The sequence below is a fragment of the Borostomias antarcticus genome, assembly GCF_949987555.1.
Source record: "Borostomias antarcticus genome assembly, chromosome: 3".
In the NCBI taxonomy this organism is placed as follows: Eukaryota; Metazoa; Chordata; class Actinopteri; order Stomiiformes; family Stomiidae; genus Borostomias; species Borostomias antarcticus.
This window is the reverse complement of record NC_140236.1, coordinates 28,847,437-28,860,297: the sequence shown is the minus strand read 5'-3', so window position 1 is coordinate 28,860,297 and position 12,861 is coordinate 28,847,437.

The window sequence follows — 12,861 nt, the reverse complement described above, 5'->3', positions numbered from 1 at the left end:
TCTTTCTTCTTCTTTCCTTAAAGCTCTCCTCTGTATTTTTCCCATGGTGCCAGCCAGCAGGCAAGACGTGGGCATACAGTGTGAAATTCAGTACACTCATGGATGCAAGATACAGGGGACAGTATGTGATGCACTGCAATGGCGCCTGTGCAAATTGCTGTTATGAGACATGCAAATTGCCAATATTACGCAGGCACGCTAGCTATGAACAGAGTGGAATGCGCTTAGTTGCCATGGAACATGGTAGCTTGACTAAAGTTAAGCAGTTCTAGCTAGCTTATTCTAGCTAACTAAGTTAACACCGTGGGCTTCAACGTATTACATGTTTTCTCTCCTCTCTCCTTTTCTTTTTGTCACCTCTCTCTCTCTGTTGCTTTCCCTCATTCGAGCTCAGCCAGAGGAACCTCTTGCATATCTTTCTCTCGCGTCCACAATCTGAAGTTGTCGTGTGCTTGTGCCGCCCCCCCCCCCCCCCCACTAGCTCCATATAAACACTCTATACAGTATTTGAACTTGTACTACGTGTGATAATCCTTTTTTTAATGTTTGTTTCTCTCTCTTTCACTCTCAATCCCAGAAGTGATGTGCCAATTCTCCCAAGATCTTACTCCACAATCACATCAAGAGGAGCCATCACAACCTCTACATCTCTCTGCTAAGGAACAGAGAGATCAGACCAGAGACTCTCTCCTCCTGCTCCTCTTGATCACTCCCTATCACCACGTCCAACACCCCACTCACCGCAGCTCCCGGCCAGAAGCAGAGAGACATTGACAAGCCAAGATCGTACCACTGTGACCAGTGTGGGAAGGACTTCAGGCTAAAGGCTTATCTCAGGACACACCAGCGTGTTCATACAGGAGAGAAGCCATACCACTGTGACCAGGGTGGGAGGAACTTCAGGTAGTCAGGAAAGTTAGATACACCAGCGTCTTCATGCAGGAGAGAAGCCATACCACTGTGACCAGTGTGGAAAAAACTTCACTCAGTCAGGACACTTAAAGATACACCAACGTGTTCATACAGGAGAGAAGTCATACCACTGTGACCAGTGTGGAAAGAACTTCAGGGAGTCAGGAAGCTTAAAGATGCACCAGCATGTTCATATAGAGAAGCCATACCACTGTGACCAATGTGGAAAGAATTTCACTACAGCAGGAATGTTAAAGATACACCAGCGTGTTCATTCAGGAGAGAAGCCATACCACTGTGACCAGTGTGGAAAGTACTTCACTCAGTCAATATACTTAAAGATACACCAACGTGTTCATACAGGAGAAAAGCCATACCAGTGTGAACAGTGTGGAAAGAACTTCAGCGAGTCAGGAAGCTTAAAGATACACCAGCGTGTTCATACAGGAGAGAAGCCATACCAGTGTGACCAGTGTGGAAAGAACTTCAGCGTGTCAGGAAGCTTAAAGATACACCAGCGTGTTCATACAGGAGAAAAGCCATACCAGTGTGACCAGTGTGGAAAGAATTTCACTACAGCAGGAAAGTTAAAGATACACCAGCGTGTTCATTCGGGAGAGAAGTCATACCACTGTGACCAGTGTGGAAAGAACTTCACTCAGTCAAGAAGCTTAAAGATACACCAGCGTGTTCATACAGGAGAGAAGCCGTACCAGTGTGACCAGTGTGGAAAGAACTTCACTCAGTCAGGAAGCTTAAAGATACACCAGCGTGTTCATACAGGAGAGAAGCCATACCACTGTTACAAGTGTGGAAAGAACTTCAGCGGGTCAGGAAGCTTAAAGGAACACCAGCGTGTTCATTCAGGAGAGAAGCCTTACCACTGTGACCAGTGTGGAAAGAACTTCACTATCTCGGGAAACTTAAAGAAACACAAGCGTGTTCATGCAGTTCATCCAAGAGCTACACAGAGTTCACTGAAGTCTGCCTCAACAAGGACCCCATCTTTGTAAGCAATAGTGTGTATGTGTGTGTGTTTGATATCAATTTGATATAAAATTCACTTTTATGATCTGAAAATCATTAGTTTATATTCTGAACATCTTTATTGTCCCTGAAGGGCAACTAGACCAGCGGAGGCTCGTCCATTAAGGTAGGGGAGGACAGTCCTCAGTTTTTGGAGAGGAGAGAGGGATTAAAATATAAATATATTAATTTATTTATTTATCATTAATATTTAATATTATCCCAGTTTGTTCATAAAGCAGGTTTTCCCTATGGATAAAAATCCATTATTGAAATTCTAAAGCTCCAACAGTGACATCTATAACATGCAGCTGGAGGACCCATAGATATCTATGGAAGGGAGGAATTCCTCCCTTGGACGTGTCCTTTAGGGGTCTATCAATGTAATGCCATTTTTTCATGCTAATTTGTGATTGGCCAAAACGCTGAAAATTTATCACAAGGGAGGACAGTACTCTGAACAGGATTTAATGATTGGCATTTTGTTAGTCCAATCACATTCCAGATTCCAGATTTACCACAGTGAAGGCCGATTGAGTCGGCGTTGATGTCTGTTTCTCTTCCCTGTGCCATAGGATACTTTTTGTGGGTTCGTAGTTCCATAATATAATGCATCCGAAAGTATTATGGGACATATTATACATCAAACTGTTCGTCTATTTGTCTTGCTTCTAGCCATCTAAATATCTAAGCTGACATAAATACTTTTTGAGCTAGAGCCATCTGAACACGACAGTTCCACTGGCAGGCTATAGCCGTAAACGTTAGCTACTGTACGGCTATGAGGTGCACGTCAGGCTAAAGCATAGGCAGGCGCGCAGATTGTCTGGAGGTGCAAACTGTCAGCAACTCGTCCAAAATATTTCTAGAGACTGGGTCGCAACACCGGATCGGATAAATCCACAGAACAGCCTGGCTCCTGCTTGCGTGAGAAATGATTGCTTTGCGGTGCTTATTCCACACCCAGTGATGGATGGGTGGATGGAAAACTTTTAACTGAATGTTCATATTGTTCTGATAATTGAAGGCTATAGCAACATAAGAGTGGCAGCATTGACAGCAACCCAAATGAGCTAATCCCATAGCTGTACCATTGCTAGCTAGCCATGAGCGAACTGTTGGATACTGCATTTGCTGTGCAAGGTATTCCATTGTCCAGTTGTCAAATCTATTTGCCACCAAACAGTTAGAGCCAGCACACTTCAGTGTCCCCTAATCAAAAACATTTTTCATATATCACCTAACCTCTCCAGCACCTCACCAATATCAATTATTTTCTCTCTTTAGAGAAGAGTACAATCCATTACAACAACTATTGCTTACAATGTTTTATTCTGTAATTTTTTAATATTTTATCATGAACATGATAAACAAATGCTGCATGTAGTTAAAGAAAATGTTATTCAGTTTTTAATATGCTAAATTTGACTGTAAATCCACATTTTAAAGCTGATATTTCAAATAATAACTGACTGAGGGAAAGTGCCCCCCGGTGCCCATGGGCGGTTAACCTCTCTTCCTCCTGTCCTCCTTTTTTTTTTCTTTTTTTTTTGTCACCAGCCGCCACTGAACTAGACATACGGTACAACTACACATACAGAACAGTACATGTACAGTACAAGAGTTTCCACAAAGCCAATCCCCCCCCCCCCCCCCCCGACTCTTTCTCTCTCTCTTTCTCATTCCCTCTTTCTCTCTCCTCTCAGGTTCACCACCACCTATTGAAGAAGCGATAGATTGAGGAGGGAGTTGAATAAAGAGAAAGACCTGTCGTGGAAGTTGGAATGGACCTGGTTTCTTAGGCCTGGATTACACTACTGCATTTTTCTGCGCTTTCACCTACATTTGTGCCTAGCAATGACACTACCGCAGCCAAAAGGAAGCTCGAACTCAGAGGCCTCGGGATACTGCTGGGGCTATGTTTTAGCGCTCGAAATCTGGAGCTGCGTTCTAGTCTAATAGGCAGATCCAAAGGCTTTTGAAAAAACTATAGGAAAAGGCCTACATTGTAACGCTGTGTTCAGTTCACATTATAACAATCAAACAGGTGATTTACGAGTTTGAGCTATATAGTATCTTGGTGGATACAATGGAAGCGGACTGATCTTTTTTGTTCCCGATAAAATAGTACCTTCATCACACCTGTCTGAACTTTCAAGCACTCCTGCCCTTTTCTTTTTGAATACTATTCTCAATTGAATAATCAAATTCAGTGCAAATGCTCCAATATATAGTCCTTACAATCAGACCTGCAAATTCCCGAGAGTGAAAAAGGTGACGGATCCGAAACCAAGTTATGGTAGGGGGGTCCGAGGGCATCCTCCCCCGGAATACATTTTTAGTGATTTTAATATGCAAATGACGCTTTTTGGAGTATTTTGAAATAGAATTTCTGTGTGCGAGTAGATACATGGCTCTTGCGAGGCGCATAGTACATCTATCCCAATTACAACCCCAAATACAATTATGTAGATGTCCAGATTCACAGTTGAAACATTTTAATCAGAATTTCAATGTTTCCTTTTCCCTAAAAAGAGAGAACAGATATCTCATAAAAAGTTAGTTATTTAAGCAACCAAACAATTACTTTTATACACATTATTCTCCCTGTTGCCTCTCAAAAAAAGACAACCAACCTCCATTGCCTGAAATGCAGGAAAGAATGAGACAGGGAGACATGATGGCTTTTAGGGATGCTCCGGTCTGATTTTTTTGGGCCGATACCGATCACCGATTATTTTCCTCAGGATCGGCCAATACCAATACCGATTTATGAAAAAACGCACAAAAAACAACTTATCCTCTTAGAATGGTCTTACCCATATTATTGTATCGATATGATGACACTGTCTTTGCTTGCATATTTTTAGATTAAGGTTGCCCATTATTATCACTTATTAACTGATAGGCCCTCCAAATATTATTCTGTATATATCAGATTCAGTAGACTTCATACTTCAGTATACAGTATACGATTCGGACCAATGCCAAGTGAGTAAAAAAAAAAAAAAAGTTGTGTTTTTGTTGTGTAATTGTTTTCCGTGACTTATTTTGGAATTCCTTGAAAGAAAGACATTTCGTTTCTGCTTGAGGGGCAACTAGTAGTGTTCTCTATCCTAATTTTAAACCGCAAAAATATCCAAACTACAGCTGATCAGAGATTTCGTTAATAAGCGATTAGCAGCAGCAGCAGCTTTGGAGATATTTGGGCTGTATAAAAAAACGCTGTATGAGGAGATCCTGGGAGAAAACTCGCGCAATTGGAATGGATGTTGGACGCTGTTGACATGACGTTTAAGGTATTCAACTGGAGATCAAGCAACGTTACATCCAACAACAGGATGTGTATTTATACCCTCGTCTGCTGTGGTTAGTTACTATTTCACGTTCTGCATTGACCCACCACTCTATAACATTTAGCTTGTAGCATCCAAGTTTGTACTTATATCTATGCCAAGCTAACCAGTTAGTATTATCCAATAAGGTTTATTCTAGCCTGCATCAAACGCAGTCACTCTCCCCTCATCCCCCACCCCCCTTTTTGGAAAAGTCCCCCGGATCTGCACGATTCATATGAATGACCCAATTGACAAAAAAACGACGATTGTAGCCGAAAGGCGACAGTTTGTTTAAGTCCTTCATCCATTCCCTCACGATATAGCTCCCATATTACGACGAGACTTGAAATGTGCACCAGACATGGAACAAAAACTTTTTGGTCACTGGGATGGAAATGTATTTGTTGGTGACTGTTGGTTGGATGGCTGGACAGCTGCATTTTCAACTTTTCAGTATGTTTTTTTCCTAAACCTTTTTTAATAAACATTTTATAACCTGAGAGGTACTCTAGGGAGTTCTTTTGTGTGTATGGGGGTTTGTGGCCGAATATGGCTCATTTTCTCAAAACTCATATCTTAAAAAACTTTTGGAAAATTATCCCGAAATGACACTGCTGATGAATCGTAGCATCTCCTTAATAATCAGAAAGATCAGACACAAGAAGACAAAGAACGTTCAGCTTCCAGAACCAGGTCAGGATTGAAAAAGGTCACATCAGTCTCAGGACCATCTTGTCATCTGTTCTCCCAAGGTGTGGAGGCGCCATTCATCTCGTGAGCCCAGGGATCTACTGGAGTGTAGCATAAAGTATAAAGTTATACTATACCGTCTTCATCTTCCCAACCTTGTCTCCCGGTCTGTGAGAGCATTTGCAGCCCAAACCCAGAATACCACCAAAACAGATGACTAGTCTCACATTATTGACCAGCCTTGTGAAGTCATCTGACATCCCCAGAGGCACTGCAGCTGAGCTTTAAAAGTTAAAGTACAATGTTTGAGCTGAATGTTTGAGCTGATATGCACCAGCCCAGAAAACCCTTTTGGAAAACCTTCAGATTCCAAAATCTTGAACAGCTCAACTGCAACTGTTTATTAAGAATCTCTGAAAGCCTTCGAGCTGTGTGAGGGCATTGCCAAAGACCTGGAGAAGAGATGTCACCCTGGGGCTAAGGTGCGCCCCTTCTCAAAAGTCCCTAAACACGCTACTGGTGAGACCAGCATCCATCAGACTTCCAAGGCCATGGACAGTCCTTGATAGATAAACATTCAGACACATTCAGTCAAAAGTACAGGCAAGGCAAGTGCCCACACAGACAACGGCCCCTCGCCTGCCTAGGTCACATACTGCTTTGTCTGAATGTATCTATGCAGGACCAATAGGACACAATCTATTGCCATTAGTGTACTACAGTATAGTACAGTGACACTGAGAATGGTGTACTGTTTTTGTTCTACTGATACTAGGACCAGCAGGGTTTTCACCAGGTGAGTTGATACCTCTAGGTGAGCTGATACCTCTAGGTGAGCTGATACCTCTAGGTGAGCTGATACCTCTAGGTGAGCTGATATGTCTATCAACCGTCAGGCTTTTGTCAAACCCATAGGTTGGGTGTCTGTGGGGGGATGTTAGGAGTAACACCTATGCTTGCATTCTCAGAGAAGGATCTTGAGGCGTCCCCTAGAGTAGGCTACGCGCCTGAGGCTGTGCCAATACAGGCTGAGTGTCTTTGAGCAGCACGCCCGCTCTCCTGTGATCTCTAAGCGGACGGACTCTAATTGTTGCTTGTTTCACAAGAATGTCCTGGTTATCGGCTTGCCTCTTGACTCTGCCAGCTGAGCTAGATGTATTATGATACAGTATTAATCTTTGATCAAAGGGTCAGTGACAGTGACGCCAGTCCAAACCCCGAGTCTCTAGGAGCCCCACACAAGGAGCTGGCTTCTCTCAAAGTTTTGTTTTTGCTCTGTGTGCACTCATTCGCCTTATTCACCTCAGCTGCCATATTGGTCAGCCTGATGTAATGAGGGGTGCGGATGCGGAAGTGCCCGTTAATGTTAAAAGTTTTCTGTAAAAACATCAAGAAACAAAATAGTCAAAATAACAGGCTGAATACACTATCGGGGTTACAAACTCATCATTACCAGACCAGAACAGATGAGTTTGTAACCCCGATAGTGTATTCAGCCTGTTATTTTGACTATTTCGGTTCATGAAGTGTTTTTACAGCGAACTTTTAACATTGAAGTCAACGGGCACTTCCGCATCCGCACCCCAGACTGACCAATATGGCTGCCAGGTGAATAGAGCACATTGCCGCTTCGAGTTCTTTCCTTCCGTCCGTGTCTCTGTGACCATCCCACGTCAAGATATGGTTGTTTCAATATGAGGGCAGGGCCCTCTGGCGGCCAGACAGTGAAGCGCATGTGGACGGCGGTCCTCCACCACCGCCACCATTTATGCCATTATAGTATAGATTCTACCTTTGGAGAAAATCCTAGCATTGAGGGATGTTATTATCAATCTACATACTTTTGTTTATATTTCAGTGTGACATAATCTCTCTCTGTTCCAGGTGTTTGTGGTGGTGTTGATCATAGTGGTGATCATCTGCAGCGAGATGTGGTCGGCCGTGTCCTGGTTCATCCAGTTCAGGAGAGTGTTCGCCATCTGCTTCTTCATCAGCATCGTATGGAACTGGTTCTATCTCTACAAGGTGAAATACTATTGCTCCTTGTTAGGTGGGGGAACTACAGCTATCGAGTCAGTATGAACAGTGGCGTGCACAGATATTTTGGGGGGCAGGTGCTCATCTTGCGTGGCGATATGTTGGCTCGTTTCGTTTACTTGTTACCTGGCTGGTTAGCTGTCATCACTCGGGCACTCTGGATGGGGAAAGGGCAGTGGAGGAGTAGCGCGCCTCCGTTGGTGGTATTGTGTGTGTGTGTGTGTGTGTGTGTGTGTGTGTGTGTGTGTGTGGTATGAGGACCCTTGACTGTAGGGATGTAAAGATAACCGGTATAATGATAAGCCACGATAAAATGCGATTACATTTATCGCGATTAAATGATCATTAAAGCCGTTGTATATGATCATAAGAAACCTTAAAACAGGGCTAAACATGCATTTTTCCTTTACTACTGCTTTAAGGAACAAGGCAAGCTACCTAGGCTAATAGTTTTGCCCGTTTCCCAGGGACCAGTAAACTCTGTTCGGGCAAGAGGAATGCCTTATGCAGTTGTCTGATCGGACAAGTAAAAAATGAATATGATAAATTGGCCTTGTGTTGCTAACGTTACGTAACATTATCTGAACGTACAGTTTGAACCGAAGCGGAGCCTGCTCCATTTGAGTTACGCGCTGCTGTCTGTCAGTCAGTCAGCCTTTCAAGCGAGCGTTGTCAAGGAGACATACACCACAAGCGCGAGTAGCCTAGGTTCTGCAACTTTCGTGCGAGTCAGGCGCAGCGCTGCCTAATGGATTGTGCGACCGTTTACACTAGCTTGCGTTAACGTTCCTACAGCCACCTAAAAAGTGCCAATCACAGAAACAGAAAGAGCAACAAATTATTTAGGAATGTTTAAAGACTAGCTTACCTTTAAAAAAAAATCTACAGCTGCTGTTATAATGGTAATTTACAATACATCTGATTAAAATATGTCTATAAATCATATGATTTATTAAGTGCCTGTGTGGGTTTACTGTTTTATCCCGTCCAGTTACATGTAATTAATTACATTTTAAGCTCTAGGACTTTACCAGTCATCTTTATAGGCCTACTCTTCAGTTAATTGTTTTTTTTAGGCAGAGGCAGGGATTGTGGTAGGAGAGGACAGGACTGTGGCACAGGCACAGAGTGGAGGTACAGTTGAGAGAGAAGAGGAGAGAGAGGTTGTTTAGAGGAGCGCAAGAGAGTAGAGAGGAGAAGGAAGGGGACAGGAGAGAGGAACAAGGGAGGAAGAAGGGCAGTCTCCGATCCCCTGCTTTGGTTTTGAAATTGGACCTTTTTTTTCACACACCACCACACCAAGAGATCAGTTCCACAGGAAACACTGGCCGTGTTTGATTACGGTGCTTTGAAAAACTCATTGTAAATATTGTCCAGTGATGAAAATGGCCTTTTCAGAGAAATGTCGTGGTTTAACCTGATCCTGTTAGCTGTTTCTAATTATGATGTTGACCCCTGAATGTGGTTGTCGGCCGGAGTTTTCCCTTCGCATAGACATACACCCCCATCAGAGATAAAGATGGCATTCTATGGTTGGTACATTCTGTGGACATCAGCAATTGTTGTGGTAGGATAGAGACCTGGGTGCCGAGGCGGCGTAGACTATCTTGGCTACAGGCCGTGGACTGCAGGAGAGACCAGACCAGTCTGATCAGGGAAGGGGGGGGGGGGTGGAACACCCCCGAACCATAAGAACCTTGCTCGAGCTCAGATGCTTTGATTTGGAGCCAGACAGCCATACAGACAGGCAAGCTGACATTGGACTAAGATGCTATTGTCTTTTGTATGCTATAACCTTCTGTAATAAACAGCTTTTGATTGTCGCTCAAATCCCGTGTTGGAGAGATTCATTTGGAATACACCTGGAAAAGGGACACTGGACTGTGTGGTATTTGTGAGACATTGGGTGCCGTCTTTTACTGAAATCAAAACACAACGCAGAGCTGAATAAGGACATAATAAATAAAAGACAACGAAAGTCAACACCAGCATCAACCAAAGTTAGCAACAGATGCATTATTTTAATATTTATGCAAGCAAAAAGTGCATAGTACTGCTGATTTTATGTGTTTTTCAATATAAAACTTGGTGAATTGATCTCAGTGTCTGATTTCGTTGTCATTTTCAGCACATTTTAGCAATGCCATGATAACCCTGATAATTTTGGTCACTGTAATCATGATGTGAAATCTCTCCTTGACTGTCTGTGCAGGCCATCTCTGTCACCATCACCACCTTCATCACAGAGCACATTGGCCAGGGAATCAGTGAGTTCCTCAGAGCGCTGCTCAAAGATCCCCGTGCTCATCACCGTCGTCCTCTCCATCCTGGTAATGGAACATGAGAACCAGCACTCATGGAAACACACTCAGTCATATTCACAACACACAGCCTCGTACAGTTACATGGTCATTATTCTGGTATGGTCGTACAATCTCACCGTTTGGTCTCATTCAGTCATGAGTCATTTTCACTGTTCCCAGGTGTTCTTGTATGGCAGCGTCCAGGCAGCGTTCCAGCACGGCATCACCAGGCCTCTGATGGGGGGCCGTAGAGACCCCCCTCCCCCGGCCATGGAGAAGCCTCAGCTCCAGTTTGCGCAGCTGAGGGGGGCAGACTATGACCCGCTGGCGGGGGGGGGATGCCCCCCGACACGCCCCCCCCGCCCAGACGCCGAGCCCACCAGGACAGGCAGGAGAGGAACCTCAGGCAGAGGAGGCCCAACAGGGTCCGAGAGGAGCCCAAGAGGGTCTTTGTGGAGACACTGGGTCGGAACGCCGACCGGCGTTTCAGCGAGGATTCATCGAGGACGAGGACGACTCTCGGGAGAGGCGGGAGGGTGCACCTGACGCTGAGCGGCCAGATAGTCACTCGGACGTGGAGGAGAGTGACCCTCCGATCTCAGAAGATGAAGTCCCAGAGGACAGGCAGGAGACGGCGAGAGCTGCGGTTGGAGGTGTAGCTAGTGACTCAGAGGCTGGTTGGTTGGTTCAGTGTTGGTTTGGTTGGTTCAGTGTTTTCACAAATTTCTCTGTTCTCAGTATTCTTCACAGGTGCAGGAGGCCTCATCTGAAGAGAATACTTCTACCAATTCAGGGGAACATGTTGAAACGATCGGAGTGCCTGTACAAGAGACTGCCCCGACTTCACGTGTGTTATAGGCCAATGCATTTAACAGTGCATCATTTGTAATGAATGTCTTGCATGCTTACAGCACAATTATGTAGAAGGTACTGTATGCAGCTTTTTCATATATAAAATACATTTTTCCAATTATTTTCTTAAGATTTTGTCTGAGTTTTTTTTTTTTATGTAAGCAGTAGTGATGTACAGGAACAGGTTCAATGTTCAAGGATTATAAAATTGTATATAATTCCCTTCATGTGCAAATTGTGGGTATGACAGTTCTATTTCATGGAATCAAATAATTATTCCAGAAATGTCAAGTTATTTCAGAGATTCTGACTCAGTGTTTTTAATTATGCCATATTATTGGAACATCCATGATTCATACAGTTGAAACCCTTAAACATGTTTGAATTTTAATGTGTTTTAGCGGTTGGGGAAGTGCTTGGATTTTGAATCAAGGTCTAGAAAGTGATTGGACTTTTATAATATAAGTTAGCTTAATTACTGTCACAATACATTTTCAATCTGATCAAATTAATTCATTGAGGATGAGGAAATAAACCAGTCGTGGAGCCAGTTGATTGCTTTTACCTAACAGACAATAAAACAGATCCTCCCTGATTCTCTCCCTCTCCCTACTTCCACCTGTCCAGAAATTTCCTGGAATAATAAAAAATATGGAATTTTGGGAAGAGGTGGTCACTGACTCTGGCTCTGCTCTGTAGGAGAGAAGGGGGTCATTGCCAGATCATCTCACCTGGGAGAAAGATTTGGCGGTGGTCCAGAAGGAGGAGGAGTGGATTGGAGGAGAACAAGTCTCTGTGGGTCTGTCTCAGGGGCGTAGATTCACTTTTATTCCCATGGGTTTTTTTTTTTTTACCTCAAAGGGGCCCCTATCCTGTCTGTCAATCAAAAATATGTTTCTAATAAATTCCTTAAACTAGCCTATTGAATTTATCTTAATATGTACCAGCTGAAACATATAGCTGTGATATACTGGAGCTATATAAACTTATTTCTACATAAGAACGAGGACCGGGGATAACAAAAGACGTGTTCTTTATTATAAAGACGAGACCAGACTAAACATGACACAGCACTTCCAGGCATCAACTGCAGTTACGTAGTCACCAGTAGGCCTAGTATGTGCTAGAACTCCACAACAAATAGTATAGCCATACTAATATAAGACAAATCACTAGGCTCAATAGGCTATACGGTATTTTCACTCAATTCGCTCAGAGGTAACATGTCATGGTAAAGGCTATAAACCTAATAATCCAATGTAGGCTACTCGCAAATGTCTCAATTATCCCATAGTGATGAATAAATTCAACATAATTATAGAGATGAACAGAAAGTATGTGACAAATAAATCTGACTTTGACTTGATATTTTGCTGCTCTTGCACCTCAGCAGTAGATGATGCTCTTAGTGACTTGTTTAGTAGATGATGCTCTTAGTGACTTGTTTAGTAGATGATGCTCTTAGGGATTTGTTTAGTAGATGATGCTCTTAGTGACTTGTTTAGAAAGGAGCCCGTGGGCCTCGGAGTGATCCAGGAAGCCTTCCGCGGGGTCTTAGGAACCGTCTGGCATACAGCCCCGCCTCCGTCTGGGAGGAGGGGCTGTTGCGGGGACCTCCAACCTACCTGAAGCCACCGACCTCAGGCCAGAGAGGTCCTCTCCTCTCCTAGGGCTGGTGGAGCAGGAGGCCGCGGGGAGGCCGG